The 14,753-nt window shown below is 58.1% G+C and overlaps 1 long non-coding RNA gene across 1 annotated transcript; it reads left to right on the forward strand.

The window, feature by feature from the left end:
• The first annotated feature begins 12,424 nt into the window (after positions 1-12,424).
• Positions 12,425-14,534, forward strand: LOC119143988. Its single transcript, XR_005102916.1, has 5 exons — positions 12,425-12,530; positions 13,537-13,572; positions 13,698-13,736; positions 13,865-13,930; positions 14,397-14,534. It is a non-coding gene; the product is annotated as an uncharacterized LOC119143988 (long non-coding RNA).
• The last annotated feature ends 219 nt before the right edge of the window (positions 14,535-14,753 follow it).

Below are 14,753 nucleotides of genomic sequence, written 5' to 3' on the forward strand. Positions count from 1 at the left end.
TGCTGGTGCAATCTGTGCGTGAGAGGGAAAAGTGGTGCCAGGTACTGGGGCCAGACCAGGGGTGTGACCACCCCTGGGCTATGGTGTCAGCTACTGGAGTGAGTGGGGTCCCAGTGCAGCTACTGGAGCTGGTGGCGGGGTCCCAGTACAACTACTGGAACAAACAGGAGTCTTTACTCTCCAGCCATTGTGACAAGAATGGTCTGTGTTCCTAAAACCAGCAACAAATTGTGCTCCTTAGGGGATGGTGCTTATTAGAGGCCCAGTAAGAACCAGTTTCCCGCTGTGCCTCCAAAAAAATGGGTGCCTCAGTGGCAGGCACAATCTTCCCCTCACCCCTCCCAGCCTCATGGGGAAACACTGCAGTTTGCCCTAATCTGTTCTTATGGGGGGGGCACATGGTGGGTGGGAAGGGGATCTCCTTTACGGGAAGGGCCCAGTCTCCCCTAGCCAGCCTGGTCATCACCATGGTGCAGCCAGAGAGGATCCAGGCATCCAGCTGCTGGCAGAGGAGAGCGGACACAGACACGGACACACGCAGGGACACGCAGTAGCTTTGCTGTGGGGGTTTATTGGTCATCAAAAAGAAATGGACCAGGGCTCCCAGGGGGTCAGGTGGGGTCATCCAGGGATGATCATCTCCTCATGCCGCTGGAGGGGGACAGGACAAGGGTGTCACCACCAGTCACAGTCCTGAAAGACAAAGCCGAAAGGAGACTCCCAGTGTCTGCTGGGACAGCACAGGGGCCTTATCCCCATCACCTCGCCTGGCAGAGACCTGGGGAAGGGAACTGGAGCCCTCAGTACACCCAGGACAGGGCTCGGCTCTCCTCAGAGAGAGATGACATGCAAAACCCCTTACCCCAGGATGCCCCCAAATCTCCCAGAAGCCTGCCCAGCCCTCATGGTGATCCTGGGGCTCTGCAAGGCGCCAGAGCCCCTGCCTGGCCTGCACGGTGACCCCCTGGGTCCACAGAGCCCCGCTGAGCACAAGGAAAGGCATGGGGGCAGCTCTGCCCAGCTCACCCTGGGACATGGATCATGGGACGGTCCCCCGTTCCCCTCTCCCATACCCAAGGTCTGCCCACCCCACAGGGCTCAGGAATCCCCTGGGGCCCAGGATGCCTTGTGGGGCAGGAGACACCATGGTGCTGCTCACCTAGACATGAACCATAGCCATCCGTTTCACACGCAAATACTCTAACAGCTTGTCAGCCAAAGCAGGCTGGGGAGAAAGAGAGGGTTAGGGACATGCTTGGGTGCACTGGGATGCACTGGGGCACACTGGGATGCCATGGAGTGTCATGGCCATGTAAGGGAGGGACCAGGGCCAGCAGAACTCATGGTACCCACCTCAGCTGTCTTCAGTTCATCCCATTTGACTAAACTCTCCTGTAGAGAGACCATGAGACCTCACTGGTCACTGAGGTGTCCCCCACCCCAGCCAGGGATGGGAGAACCAAAGTGCTCTCCAGTTCCCCAGACTGGCTGCCCTCCAATTCCACCCCTCTACTTACATCCGAAAAAAGGCTTTCATCGACTTTCGACAATGCCTAGGGAAGAAGAGAAAACGGGTGGTCGGTACTGGAGCTTGGTCAGGCTGTGCATGGGGCACACGTGTCCCCAGTACCCCCAGGCCCATGACTTCCTGTGGGTCTGAGTGGGAAAATCCCTTCTGCTCCCCCACCCAGATGCATTTCTCCAGGTTCCTCTGGGATACCTGCTCATCCAGGGCCGGGGTGGGGACTGACCTAAGGGCAGGGTGGGCAATTCGGGACCTCCAAACAGGAGGGGTAGGCAGCTGGGGGGGACCCAAAGACACTGCACTGGGGTGAACTAGCAGACTGCAGGGGACTGGGCTGGGGGTGTTGAAGGGACAGGACTGCGTGGGATGCAAGTAAGGGGTGAAAGAGTTCAAGTGGAGGGGCTACGGGGACGTCAAGCACAGCGGATGGTGGGGGCAGAAGGAAGAGGACTGCAGAGGACCAATAGCCACACGTTTCTCATGCACAAACTGCATCAACTTGTCAGTCAATTCAATCTGGGGAGAAATAGAATGTAAGGAAGGTGCCTCCAGGGCAAATTGGGTACCTGGGCTTGTGTGGTGGTGCATGGAAAGCAGTGGGGGTCCTGGGGAAGGGACCCTGGGTGTGGCTGTGCACTGGGTCATCCTCGGTTGTACTGGGTTACTAATGGGATGGATGGAAATGCAGTGAGGGCTCTGGGGAAGGGGGCCTCCCTGTGAAAATACTGGGTGACAGGGCTGTTCTCTGGGGTTGCACTCGGTGCACGGGGGTATACTGGGGCACACTGGGATGACATGGAGTGTCATTGCCATGGAAAGGAGGGACTGGGGCCAGCAGAACTCATGGTACCCACCTCAGCCCTCTTCACTCGCAGGTGTCCTGCTAAGACTGCCTGTACAGAAAGCATGAGACCTCACTGGTTAGTGGTACTGGTCCCCAGTACCAACAAGGAATGGGAGGACAAAACTGCCCTCCCATTCTCCAGACAAGATGACCCAAATCCACCCCACTACTTACACCCAGGGAAGAGCTTCCACTAGCTTCAAATGCCTAGGGAAGAAAAAGAAAGAGGTGGTGAGTACTGGACCTTGGTGTTAAATTATCAGACTGCAGGGGACTGGGCTGGGGGTGTTGAAGGGACAGGACTGTGTGGGATGCAAGTAAGGGGTGAAAGAGTTCAAGTGGAGGGGCTACAGGGATGTCAAGCACAGCAGATGGTGGGGGCAGAAGGAAGAGAACTGCAGAGGACCAAACCGAGGGGACTGGGAGAGAGTTTGGGGGGGTGGGTTCAGGCAAGGGAATTTGGTGACACTACCACAGTGGACAGGATGAACAGCAAAGGACTGAGGGGAACGATGTGAAAGAAAGGTGTTGTGAAGGATCGGAGGGAGGCCATTTGGGGACTGCAGGTAGGACAGAGGGGAGATGCCAGGCAGGAGATGTCTGAGGGACCAGAAGGATGGGATGGGGAGTCCCAAAAGGGAGGGATGTGGGGGCACCAGGAAAAGAAACGGGTGCAGGCCGCCCCAGAGAGCAGACAGGTCTGACCACCCAGTGAGGAGCCTGGGCAATAGGCACCAGAAGCTTAACTGCAGGAGGAAGGGCAGGAAGAGATGGAACTGTGGCAGGGAGAAAGCTTCATTGCCCAGGGACGGAGGTGCAGGGGAGGCCGGAGGCACTTGGGAAGGGGAAAGGCCAGGTCAGGGCATTTCACGCTCACCACCGCAATGTCATTCCACAGGAGAGCTGACGTCCAGCAGCCAAGACCCATCCCAAGCCTGGACACCCCCACCTCCCCCTCCCCGTGTCCCTGGGGACTCACCTGAGCATCTTCTGGGGCGCACAGCAGGATGGCGCACAGCAGGGCCACGCTGACAACTGCGACCTTCATCTTCTTCTGTGGTGCAGCGAGCACTGAGTGAAGCTGCAGGAGGTGAGGGACACATTTATCCGTCCCAGCCCTCCTCCTTGCCCACCCCCAAAAGCCCCCAGGGCAAGGCCAAGCTTGGCACAGAGCCAGCCCTGGAAACAAGCCCAGCCTGGGCACAAGCTCACCCCTCCTCCAGCACGGGCCCAGCCACCTTCCCCGGCACCAGTCCAGCTTCCTGCATGGGGCAGCTGCACCTGGAAGGGTCCGGGCATCACGAGGCGGCGAGGGGGCTGCACAGAGTGCCCCTGGCAGCCAGACACCCTATGGTAACGACCCCCTGCCCCGACATGGAACCACCCTCCAACAGCCCCCCGGAGCCAGATCCCCCCACCTCCCAGTGCCCCCCTCATCTCCCAGCAATGCTGCCTGCCAGGGCCACCCACCTCCTGGAGCAGGCTGTCCCACCACAGCTCTCCTAGAGTCGATGGCGGCCTCAGACTAGGAGTCTCCAAGCAAAATTGTCTCTGCCCCCTCTCCAGCCCCGTGGGGCAACCGGAGGTGGGACTGACGCCTCTGCTTGGGGCACCATAGACCCAGGGTTAGGGGGCACTGGGAGCTGGGAAGGCAACGAGGGGCACGGGCAATGGGGGCAGCCGGCTGCCTGGGATCTTCAGTGGCTGGAGGCAGTGGGGAGCACTGGGGAACACCGGGCACCGGGAGACAAGGTCTGGGCTTGGGGACCCTGCAGAGGTGGGCGCCGTGCCCAGCTCCAGCCCAGCCCGCTGCCCTTGCACTGCTGGCCCCACCGCGGTCCCGGCCGCAGCCACGGCCCCCCCGGAGCAGAGACCAGAGGGGAATCTCACCTGCCCTGGCCCTCACCTTGCCACTGCCTAGGGCCACCACCATGCCCTCCCAGGCGACCTATGTCCCCCCCCTGCAGAGATGCCCCCGCATGGTGGCTCCCAGCGATCCCAGCGCCAGCCAGTCTCTGGCTCCAGCCTGGGCTGTGGCTGGGACGTGGCTGCGGTTCACGCAAGGCCCTTGTCCCCACAGAGTGTCCCTTCAGCACCCTCAGACTTGGCTCCGGTCAGCACTGCCCTGAGCAGGATGCAGCTGCGCAGAGAGAAACGATGAAGCAGACGCGTGTCCCCAGCAGCTGCTCAGAGCTCCCTGCGGGGACTGAGCTCCCTGGGCAGAGTGCGCAGGTTTGGCCCTGTGGCATCTCGGCTGAGCCATGTTTGCCCAGGGCTGAAGGCACAAGGAGCCCGTTCAAGCCGGATTGGTGCTTGGCTCCATGGCCTGGTCAAGGCTGAGGGCAAAGCCGCCTGGATGCCTGGGATCAGTGGCAGCGGGCAGAGCCCACGCAGAAGGGCAGTGTTGGGGGTCGGGGCAGGAGTAGGTCGCAGGGGTCCCGCACCCATGGGGACAGGCTGGGGGCCTCAGGCCAGGACATTCCCAGGAGAGCAGCCCGACGGCCGGGCTGCCGCTCTCCTGTGGGGAAGCCCGCTGGCAGGGGAGCCCGCAGCAGTGGGGCTCAGAGCAGCCTGGGCAATGGAGCTGCCTCCCCAGGGGCACGGCGTGTGTGTCCCCTGCCCCCCTGCCTGCCCTGCAGCTGCCCCTCCCTTTCCAGTGTTGGTGTCCTTCACAGCACCCCTGGCCCACACAGCACCACCGTGGGAGCGCTGGGCACCATCCTTTGGCCAGGGTGCGCGGGAGCGCTCTGGGATCCTACACCACAGGTTCAGCTGGCCGCTCGGGGAGGGAGAGACGCCAGTGAATCTGCTGGCCTGGCTTGCACAAGCCAAGCAAGGCCTTTTCCAGCAATCCGGCACTGGTGCGCCCGTTCTTCCCACTCATTGCACTCACACCATTGGCCCTCACTGCTCACTTCAAGAACGCAGTGGCCCAAACAACAGCGGGAACAGCTGGTACCTCCGTGAGCAGGGACACGCTCGCCATCAAGATGGGCATGTTGGGATCAACAGGCTCTGCTGCCCCTCCTTCCTCTCCCACACAGCCGTCAGAGGAGAGAGACAACAGCACAATATTTAATTACCTCTGCATAACGAGAGGACCAGCACCTTTGCTGGTGCCGTGGGCTGGCACTGGGAGGAAATAGGGCCACCAAGGTCTGGCTCAGGAGATACGGCACGTATTCACTTCTCTCTACAGGCACCTGACAGAAGTAGCCACGTGTAACAGCCAGCAAAGCCACCAGCCACACTGAGCAGCAGCGGCATCAAATGCGTGAAGTCCCGGTGTCGCTGGGTTTGTTCCCATGAAAATACAGGCTCCTGTCAGGGCTTTAATGAAAGCCTGTCCGGTTTTATCTGCATGACAAGAGATAAATAAAAATCCACTGATCAGCGGCTCACAAGAACTCGAAATGGCTCGGATTCTTCACTGACGTTATATATTTCTCAAGGATTAGACGTGCTTATATCTTTACGGGACGCTGCCTATAGAAAAGAGACCTGTTGTGGGTCAGCTGTGAAATGACCGAGGGCAATCCACCTGAGTATTTGCTTTGGAAGCTGCCCCAAGAGCGGGCGGTCACCTGGAAGATTTTCATCCTGACTGTTCCTGCTTTGTGCGCTGCTCACCAGATAGTGAGTACATGGGGCTGGATTATCTCTCCTGTTTAAATACGCTGTGAGGACACTTCCATCCTGAAGCTGTTTTGAAAAGAATCGATGACTTGGACGCGCTGCCATAACCGAGGAACATTGACGTAGGAGAGGTCAAGGCTGCCTTGGCGATCAATGCACATCAAGGGGTGGCATTTGGTAGACCCTTAACATAAAGGTGCTGTTCAGGGAGATCCCATCTGCTGGTTTTGTGGTCTCCAAACAGACGTGCCCATGTTTTTGGAACAGGGGCACATTTCCACCTTTTTTGGTTTGACAAAGAGATGGGCAAGAAACTTTAAAGGCAGGTCTACAGTGTAGCTCATCCTACTTGTGCTGTCCCCTTGCAACCTCTCTGAGCAGGGCAGACAGCCCTTCTGGAAGTTTCTCTCTCATCCCTGCAGTCTCCTCCATGAGGCTGTGGAATATTTACCACATTGGTTTTCCAAATACAGTTTTAGCCTGGTCGTTCTCCTCTGGCATTGACCTGCCGTGAGGTATCCTGTTGTTTTACAGAGGGAAATGGATGAAAAAGAAAAATGCCTTGAGTCCCTGAAGCACACAGATAGAGGCACGCATGACAGAGATAATACGCAGGAATAGTACAGGAAAGACGGAAGAGGGACCGACAGCAGTGATGAGGCACAGGGCTCAGCCAGCCAAGTGCACTGCCCAGCCCCATGTTATCCTAGAATCGTGGAATCGTTTGGGTTGGAAGGGACCTTTAAAGGTCACCCAGTCCAACCTGCCTGCCATGAGCAGGTACATCTTCAACTAGATCAGGGTGCTCAGAGCCCTGTCCAACCTGACCTTGAAGGTTTCCAGTGCCAGGGCATCTACCACCTCGCTAGGCAACCTATGCCAGTGTTTTCTTGCCTGTGTCATGAAAAAATCCGTCCTTGGATCTGGTCTGAAACTACCCTCTTTTAGCTTAAAACCATTCCACCTTGTCCTATTGCAACAGGCCCTACTAAAGAGTTTGTCCCCATCTTTCTTCCAAGCCCCCTTCAAGTATTGAAAGGCTGAAAAAAGATCCTTCCTGAGCCTTCTCTTCTCCAGAACAAAACCCCCACCTCTCCCAGCCTTCCCTCACAGGAGAGGTGTTCCGTTCCTTGGATCATTCCCTTTCTTGTACTGAGGACTCCAGAGCTGGACATGCTACTCCAGGTGGGGTCTCACCAGAGTGGAGTAGAGGGTGAGAATCACCTCCCTTGACCTGCTGGCCACACTTCTTTCGATGCAGCCCAGGATGTTGCTGGCTCACGTCCAGCTTTTTATCCAACAGTACCCCCAAGTCCTTCTCTGCTGGGCTGCTCTCAATTCCTTCACCCCCTCCCTCCAGCCTGTATTGGTATCACTATTTATTTCACATGGGACCAGCACCTTTTGTACCCTTTTCTGTCGACCTTCATCTTTATGCCTCCTTGCCCCCCCTTCCCCTGCACGTCCCTTAGGGGTTTGCACAGCTCCGCTGATTCCCACATCCTTCCCAGTACAGGGTCCCCCCAGTTCACAATCTTGGAGAGTTCAGGCTGATCTTCCTGGAAATGGTGCCCGTGGTTTCTCAATGGCCCATCTGAGCCATGAAGTTTCTTTCTTGCCATTGTGGCTGTGTTTGATCTCTCAGGTCTGTGTCTTGATACATATTTATTTCTGGCTTCCCCTTTGTCTATCGGTTTCCCATTCGACAGCTGCTGCCCCGACCCCACAGCCCAGGGAAGGACACAGGATGGTGGTGCCCATCAGCGCTTGCGTTCTGCTGCCCTGAGCACTCTCAGGTCCCCCCCAGACCCCTGGGAAATATCCCCCTACAGTTGACCCTGCTGAAGACATGAAATCACAGAATCATAGAATCACTTAGGTTGGAAAATACCCTTAAGTTCATCACACGCAGTGGGGTGAGGAAAAAATTCCTAAAGTAAAAATCAGTGGTAATGCCCAGACATATCTGTAACAGAAGACGAGAGGGGACATGGACACAGACACGGACACACGCAGGGACACGCAGTAGCTTTGCTGAGGGGGTTTATTGGTCATTAGAAAGAAATGGACCGGGGCTCCCAGGGGGTCAGGTGGGGTCATCCAGGGATGATCATCTCCTCATGCCGCTGGAGGGGGACAGGACAAGGGTGTCACCACCAGTCACAGTCCTGAAAGACAAAGCCGAAAGGAGACTCCCAGTGTCTGCTGGGACAGCACAGGGGCCTTATCCCCATCACCTCGCCCGGCAGAGACCTGGGGAAGGGAACTGGAGCCCTCAGTACACCCAGGACAGGGCTCGGCTCTCCTCAGAGAGAGATGACATGCAAAACCCCTTACCCCAGGATGCCCCCAAATCTCCCAGAAGCCTGCCCAGCCCTCATGGTGATCCTGGGGCTCTGCAAGGCGCCAGAGCCCCTGCCTGGCCTGCACGGTGACCCCCTGGGTCCACAGAGCCCCGCTGAGCACAAGGAAAGGCATGGGGGCAGCTTGTGGTGATATCAATACAGGCTGGAGGGAGGGGGTGAAGGAACTGAGAGCAGCCCAGCAGAGAAGGACTTGGGGGTACTGTTGGATAAAAAGCTGGTCGTGAGCCAGCAACATCCTGGGCTGCATCGAAAGAAGTGTGGCCAGCAGGTCAAGGGAGGTGATTCTCACCCTCTACTCCACTCTGGTGAGACCCCACCTGGAGTAGCATGTCCAGCTCTGGAGTCCTCAGTACAAGAAAGGGAATGATCCAAGGAACGGAACACCTCTCCTGTGAGGGAAGGCTGGGAGAGGTGGGGGTTTTGTTCTGGAGAAGAGAAGGCTCAGGAAGGATCTTTTTTCAGCCTTTCAATACTTGAAGGGGGCTTGGAAGAAAGATGGGGACAAACTCTTTAGTAGGGCCTGTTGCAATAGGACAAGGTGGAATGGTTTTAAGCTAAAAGAGGGTAGTTTCAGACCAGATCCAAGGACGGATTTTTTCATGACACAGGCAAGAAAACACTGGCATAGGTTGCCTAGCGAGGTGGTAGATGCCCTGGCACTGGAAACCTTCAAGGTCAGGTTGGACAGGGCTCTGAGCACCCTGATCTAGTTGAAGATGTCCCTGCTCATGGCAGGCAGGTTGGACTGGGTGACCTTTAAAGGTCCCTTCCAACCCAAACGATTCCACGATTCTAGGATAACATGGGGCTGGGCAGTGCACTTGGCTGGCTGAGCCCTGTGCCTCATCACTGCTGTCGGTCCCTCTTCCGTCTTTCCTGTACTATTCCTGCGTATTATCTCTGTCATGCGTGCCTCTATCTGTGTGCTTCAGGGACTCAAGGCATTTTTCTTTTTCATCCATTTCCCTCTGTAAAACAACAGGATACCTCACGGCAGGTCAATGCCAGAGGAGAACGACCAGGCTAAAACTGTATTTGGAAAACCAATGTGGTAAATATTCCACAGCCTCATGGAGGAGACTGCAGGGATGAGAGAGAAACTTCCAGAAGGGCTGTCTGCCCTGCTCAGAGAGGTTGCAAGGGGACAGCACAAGTAGGATGAGCTACACTGTAGACCTGCCTTTAAAGTTTCTTGCCCATCTCTTTGTCAAACCAAAAAAGGTGGAAATGTGCCCCTGTTCCAAAAACATGGGCACGTCTGTTTGGAGACCACAAAACCAGCAGAGGGGATCTCCCTGAACAGCACCTTTATGTTAAGGGTCTACCAAATGCCACCCCTTGATGTGCATTGATCGCCAAGGCAGCCTTGACCTCTCCTACGTCAATGTTCCTCGGTTATGGCAGCGCGTCCAAGTCATCGATTCTTTTCAAAACAGCTTCAGGATGGAAGTGTCCTCACAGCGTATTTAAACAGGAGAGATAATCCAGCCCCATGTACTCACTATCTGGTGAGCAGCGCACAAAGCAGGAACAGTCAGGATGAAAATCTTCCAGGTGACCGCCCGCTCTTGGGGCAGCTTCCAAAGCAAATACTCAGGTGGATTGCCCTCGGTCATTTCACAGCTGACCCACAACAGGTCTCTTTTCTATAGGCAGCGTCCCGTAAAGATATAAGCACGTCTAATCCTTGAGAAATATATAACGTCAGTGAAGAATCCGAGCCATTTCGAGTTCTTGTGAGCCGCTGATCAGTGGATTTTTATTTATCTCTTGTCATGCAGATAAAACCGGACAGGCTTTCATTAAAGCCCTGACAGGAGCCTGTATTTTCATGGGAACAAACCCAGCGACACCGGGACTTCACGCATTTGATGCCGCTGCTGCTCAGTGTGGCTGGTGGCTTTGCTGGCTGTTACACGTGGCTACTTCTGTCAGGTGCCTGTAGAGAGAAGTGAATACGTGCCGTATCTCCTGAGCCAGACCTTGGTGGCCCTATTTCCTCCCAGTGCCAGCCCACGGCACCAGCAAAGGTGCTGGTCCTCTCGTTATGCAGAGGTAATTAAATATTGTGCTGTTGTCTCTCTCCTCTGACGGCTGTGTGGGAGAGGAAGGAGGGGCAGCAGAGCCTGTTGATCCCAACATGCCCATCTTGATGGCGAGCGTGTCCCTGCTCACGGAGGTACCAGCTGTTCCCGCTGTTGTTTGGGCCACTGCGTTCTTGAAGTGAGCAGTGAGGGCCAATGGTGTGAGTGCAATGAGTGGGAAGAACGGGCGCACCAGTGCCGGATTGCTGGAAAAGGCCTTGCTTGGCTTGTGCAAGCCAGGCCAGCAGATTCACTGGCGTCTCTCCCTCCCCGAGCGGCCAGCTGAACCTGTGGTGTAGGATCCCAGAGCGCTCCCGCGCACCCTGGCCAAAGGATGGTGCCCAGCGCTCCCACGGTGGTGCTGTGTGGGCCAGGGGTGCTGTGAAGGACACCAACACTGGAAAGGGAGGGGCAGCTGCAGGGCAGGCAGGGGGGCAGGGGACACACACGCCGTGCCCCTGGGGAGGCAGCTCCATTGCCCAGGCTGCTCTGAGCCCCACTGCTGCGGGCTCCCCTGCCAGCGGGCTTCCCCACAGGAGAGCGGCAGCCCGGCCGTCGGGCTGCTCTCCTGGGAATGTCCTGGCCTGAGGCCCCCAGCCTGTCCCCATGGGTGCGGGACCCCTGCGACCTACTCCTGCCCCGACCCCCAACACTGCCCTTCTGCGTGGGCTCTGCCCGCTGCCACTGATCCCAGGCATCCAGGCGGCTTTGCCCTCAGCCTTGACCAGGCCATGGAGCCAAGCACCAATCCGGCTTGAACGGGCTCCTTGTGCCTTCAGCCCTGGGCAAACATGGCTCAGCCGAGATGCCACAGGGCCAAACCTGCGCACTCTGCCCAGGGAGCTCAGTCCCCGCAGGGAGCTCTGAGCAGCTGCTGGGGACACGCGTCTGCTTCATCGTTTCTCTCTGCGCAGCTGCATCCTGCTCAGGGCAGTGCTGACCGGAGCCAAGTCTGAGGGTGCTGAAGGGACACTCTGTGGGGACAAGGGCCTTGCGTGAACCGCAGCCACGTCCCAGCCACAGCCCAGGCTGGAGCCAGAGACTGGCTGGCGCTGGGATCGCTGGGAGCCACCATGCGGGGGCATCTCTGCAGGGGGGGGACATAGGTCGCCTGGGAGGGCATGGTGGTGGCCCTAGGCAGTGGCAAGGTGAGGGCCAGGGCAGGTGAGATTCCCCTCTGGTCTCTGCTCCGGGGGGGCCGTGGCTGCGGCCGGGACCGCGGTGGGGCCAGCAGTGCAAGGGCAGCGGGCTGGGCTGGAGCTGGGCACGGCGCCCACCTCCACAGGGTCCCCAAGCCCAGACCTTGTCTCCCGGTGCCCGGTGTTCCCCAGTGCTCCCCACTGCCTCCAGCCACTGAAGATCCCAGGCAGCCGGCTGCCCCCATTGCCCATGCCCCTCGTTGCCTTCCCAGCTCCCAGTGCCCCCTAACCCTGGGTCTATGGTGCCCCAAGCAGAGGCGTCAGTCCCACCTCCGGTTGCCCCACGGGGCTGGAGAGGGGGCAGAGACAATTTTGCTTGGAGACTCCTAGTCTGAGGCCGCCATCGACTCTAGGAGAGCTGTGGTGGGACAGCCTGCTCCAGGAGGTGGGTGGCCCTGGCAGGCAGCATTGCTGGGAGATGAGGGGGGCACTGGGAGGTGGGGGGATCTGGCTCCGGGGGGCTGTTGGAGGGTGGTTCCATGTCGGGGCAGGGGGTCGTTACCATAGGGTGTCTGGCTGCCAGGGGCACTCTGTGCAGCCCCCTCGCCGCCTCGTGATGCCCGGACCCTTCCAGGTGCAGCTGCCCCATGCAGGAAGCTGGACTGGTGCCGGGGAAGGTGGCTGGGCCCGTGCTGGAGGAGGGGTGAGCTTGTGCCCAGGCTGGGCTTGTTTCCAGGGCTGGCTCTGTGCCAAGCTTGGCCTTGCCCTGGGGGCTTTTGGGGGTGGGCAAGGAGGAGGGCTGGGACGGATAAATGTGTCCCTCACCTCCTGCAGCTTCACTCAGTGCTCGCTGCACCACAGAAGAAGATGAAGGTCGCAGTTGTCAGCGTGGCCCTGCTGTGCGCCATCCTGCTGTGCGCCCCAGAAGATGCTCAGGTGAGTCCCCAGGGACACGGGGAGGGGGAGGTGGGGGTGTCCAGGCTTGGGATGGGTCTTGACTGCTGGACGTCAGCTCTCCTGTGGAATGACATTGCGGTGGTGAGCGTGAAATGCCCTGACCTGGCCTTTCCCCTTCCCAAGTGCCTCCAGCCTCCCCTGCACTTCCATCCCTGGGCAATGAAGCTTTCTCCCTGCCACAGTTCCATCTCTTCCTGCCCTTCCTCCTGCAGTTAAGCTTCTGGTGCCTATTGCCCAGGCTCCTCACTGGGTGGTCAGACCTGTCTGCTCTCTGGGGTGGCCTGCACCCGTTTCTTTTCCTGGTGCCCCCACATCCCTCCCTTTTGGGACTCCCCATCCCATCCTTCTGGTCCCTCAGACATCTCCTGCCTGGCATCTCCCCTCTGTCCTACCTGCAGTCCCCAAATGGCCTCCCTCCGATCCTTCACAACACCTTTCTTTCACATCGTTCCCCTCAGTCCTTTGCTGTTCATCCTGTCCACTGTGGTAGTGTCACCAAATTCCCTTGCCTGAACCCACCCCCCCAAACTCTCTCCCAGTCCCCTCGGTTTGGTCCTCTGCAGTCCTCTTCCTTCTGCCCCCACCATCCGCTGTGCTTGACATCCCCGTAGCCCCTCCACTTGAACTCTTTCACCCCTTACTTGCATCCCACGCAGTCCTGTCCCTTCAACACCCCCAGCCCAGTCCCCTGCAGTCTGCTAGTTCACCCCAGTGCAGTGTCTTTGGGTCCCCCCCAGCTGCCTACCCCTCCTGTTTGGAGGTCCCGAATTGCCCACCCTGCCCTTAGGTCAGTCCCCACCCCGGCCCTGGATGAGCAGGTATCCCAGAGGAACCTGGAGAAATGCATCTGGGTGGGGGAGCAGAAGGGATTTTCCCACTCAGACCCACAGGAAGTCATGGGCCTGGGGGTACTGGGGACACGTGTGCCCCATGCACAGCCTGACCAAGCTCCAGTACCGACCACCCGTTTTCTCTTCTTCCCTAGGCATTGTCGAAAGTCGATGAAAGCCTTTTTTCGGATGTAAGTAGAGGGGTGGAATTGGAGGGCAGCCAGTCTGGGGAACTGGAGAGCACTTTGGTTCTCCCATCCCTGGCTGGGGTGGGGGACACCTCAGTGACCAGTGAGGTCTCATGGTCTCTCTACAGGAGAGTTTAGTCAAATGGGATGAACTGAAGACAGCTGAGGTGGGTACCATGAGTTCTGCTGGCCCTGGTCCCTCCCTTACATGGCCATGACACTCCATGGCATCCCAGTGTGCCCCAGTGCATCCCAGTGCACCCAAGCATGTCCCTAACCCTCTCTTTCTCCCCAGCCTGCTTTGGCTGACAAGCTGTTAGAGTATTTGCGTGTGAAACGGATGGCTATGGTTCATGTCTAGGTGAGCAGCACCATGGTGTCTCCTGCCCCACAAGGCATCCTGGGCCCCAGGGGATTCCTGAGCCCTGTGGGGTGGGCAGACCTTGGGTATGGGAGAGGGGAACGGGGGACCGTCCCATGATCCATGTCCCAGGGTGAGCTGGGCAGAGCTGCCCCCATGCCTTTCCTTGTGCTCAGCGGGGCTCTGTGGACCCAGGGGGTCACCGTGCAGGCCAGGCAGGGGCTCTGGCGCCTTGCAGAGCCCCAGGATCACCATGAGGGCTGGGCAGGCTTCTGGGAGATTTGGGGGCATCCTGGGGTAAGGGGTTTTGCATGTCATCTCTCTCTGAGGAGAGCCGAGCCCTGTCCTGGGTGTACTGAGGGCTCCAGTTCCCTTCCCCAGGTCTCTGCCGGGCGAGGTGATGGGGATAAGGCCCCTGTGCTGTCCCAGCAGACACTGGGAGTCTCCTTTCGGCTTTGTCTTTCAGGACTGTGACTGGTGGTGACACCCTTGTCCTGTCCCCCTCCAGCGGCATGAGGAGATGATCATCCCTGGATGACCCCACCTGACCCCCTGGGAGCCCCGGTCCATTTCTTTCTAATGACCAATAAACCCCCTCAGCAAAGCTACTGCGTGTCCCTGCGTGTGTCCGTGTCTGTGTCCATGTCCCCTCTCGTCTTCTGTTACAGATATGTCTGGGCATTACCACTGATTTTTACTTTAGGAATTTTTTCCTCACCCCACTGCGTGTGATGAACTTAAGGGTCTTTTCCAACCTAAGTGATTCTATGATTCTGTGATTTCATGTCTTCAGCAGGGTCAACTGTAGGGGGATATTTCCCAG

The sequence above is a fragment of the Falco rusticolus genome, chromosome 3 (genome assembly GCF_015220075.1).
Source record: "Falco rusticolus isolate bFalRus1 chromosome 3, bFalRus1.pri, whole genome shotgun sequence".
In the NCBI taxonomy this organism is placed as follows: domain Eukaryota; kingdom Metazoa; phylum Chordata; class Aves; order Falconiformes; family Falconidae; genus Falco; species Falco rusticolus.